Here is a 2,114-nt window from a genome sequence, read left to right as displayed (position 1 = left end):
TCTCTCTCTCTCTCTCTCTCTCTCTCTCTCTCTCTCTCTCTCTCTCTCTCTCTCGTTTTCTTAACCCTATCCGTATGTTGTGTTTTACTATCGTATCCATACGACGTGGGAACTCTGTGCCACCCCTTTCCAAAGACGAAATTTACTAATTAATCCGACCCACACGCTTTGCATAGCAGTCTGTCAAAATGATTTTTTGGAGAAATACTGAAAGTTTCAAAAAGATCTTCGTAATAGATGTATTCTAAAATTTGAAGAATACAACCCCGGGGGTACAAAATGACCCCACGACGTACGGATATGTTTTTTTTTAAAGGAAAATTAAAAACATGTCTCGACTGATTTTGCTCTCCTCCTCCAGGCCCCGCACTAATCTTTTCCGAAGGATTATCTTATCCCTTCTCAGTGAACTGAAAGAATAGAGCATTCACATAGGCCTACAGTGTACATTGTTCTAAAGAAAGTTTGTTTGTTTATGTTTTACGGCACTCGTAACTGCATAAGGTCATATGAGCGCTAAGGGGTGGATGTCAACAGAGAAGTCCTTACAGGGAATCAGACTTATTCTGTTCACCTCTCTAGCTTCAACAGCACAAAGCCTGCTTCGACTATCAAGGCAACCCGGAAATAGCGGGTGACAAGAGTGTGATAAACACACAAAAGAGGTAGAGGAAAAATGTCAATAGTAAGGATTAGGAAAGAACAAGCTGCAGTTCCCTGTTGCAGTTCAGGCCCAGTTATGAGCATGACATTGAGGAATCAGCCCTTTTATTTATGTACAATGCTACTGTGCATAAGAACTCAAGATTTTAATCCCCCCCCCCACCCCTAAAGACACTTCAGCCAGTAGCACTGCCCCGGGGATGAAAGGTTTCGGTTAGGAAATTATAAAAGGCCTACATGTGATCAAAGTAGTGTGGCTAAAGGGTTTATTACATATACAGGCCGACCGGACGAATTGTTATTCCACGCCACAATCGACCTGAAGGCGGCTGCACCTCGCGAGCAACATCATTCTACACACTAGGCCTTGTCTGGGTGAAACTTCACACACGTGTGTGCACCATGGCGCGCAAAACATAAAAATGTGCTGGAATGGAAAATTCTTAAATACAAAACGAAACGAGTTACTCGCGAGCCATTACCCTAATTTTGATACGCTGATTCTGAATCTGGTATTTTTTTATTTTTTTTAAATCTACGACGTGATTTTCTATAATTTTGAAATAGTTCAGTTATCCCCAGCGCAACAAACTTCAAAAGCCAGATGACCTGACGTCAAATTCACTCACAGGCAGCGGCTGTGGGTTGTTTTTTTTCATTCGGCCTGCCGACCATTCGCTGGATGTTCGCCTACGGTTTGAGCCGCATTTCTTCTTCTTCTTATTATTATTATTACACGTTACGATTGGCCGGACGGCCCAGAAACCTGTCCGGTCGGCCTGTACGTGTAACAGGCCCTTAAAGGTCTGGCAGTTTGGAAGTCTCCAGGGAACGACCGAATCTTGGGATTCCAGGAACCCATTTTTTATAAGAAATTAATTATTATGCATAGAAAAATAATGGTAATATATAAATTAAACAAAATTTAAGGAAGAAAAGAAAGAAGGAAAGGGGGGGGGGACGCCGGAGAGAACGAAAGGAGAATTAATTGGCAAGGAAATGTTTTGCTTTTCTTTTGGAATAATTGCCATCAATATAGAAATAGTTACCTGAACTATTAAAAATGTATTTATGAAGGCACCATATATATCCATGCCTGGGTGCTGCTTTATGTACCTTGAAAAACAGAGAAAAAATGAAACGAAATACAATGACATGTGTTGGTAGGAATACAGAACACATCAGAGCCAAATACTCACAATGCAAACAGCGCTATACTGAGATTAAACTTGTTTTCCTCATCGGCAGTCCAAAATTAATCAACAATGTATCTCTGTACACAGAAAAATAACCTGAAAGTAAGGCTAGTAATAGTAAACGCGGGGAGGTCGGAACTGCCTGTCGTTCGTTACCTTGTTCGCTTTGTGCAGTCTGATCAGCTCGTGGAGATAATTTTACGTTACTAGCGTCTGGTGATCAAATCTGCGAACAAAGACATCTCTTTATAATTG

General features: G+C 41.2%; 1 protein-coding gene across 2 annotated transcripts in view; it reads right to left on the bottom strand.

Annotated features, from left to right (window-relative positions):
* The window catches only part of LOC101846476 (gamma-interferon-inducible lysosomal thiol reductase), a 6,143-nt gene extending 4,029 nt beyond the window's left edge, over positions 1–2,114 (bottom strand). Inside the window, exon 1 of one of the 2 annotated variants that reach the window (XM_005090314.3) lies at positions 2,016–2,114. The gene's annotated coding sequence lies outside the window, so the exon portion shown is untranslated. The other variant, XM_005090313.2, reaches the window with a different exon arrangement.

Source organism: Aplysia californica, unplaced genomic scaffold (assembly GCF_000002075.1).
Source record: "Aplysia californica isolate F4 #8 unplaced genomic scaffold, AplCal3.0 scaffold00015, whole genome shotgun sequence".
In the NCBI taxonomy this organism is placed as follows: domain Eukaryota; kingdom Metazoa; phylum Mollusca; class Gastropoda; order Aplysiida; family Aplysiidae; genus Aplysia; species Aplysia californica.
Note: the sequence above shows the minus strand (reverse complement) of the source record. Positions and strands in the feature narration are given on the sequence as shown.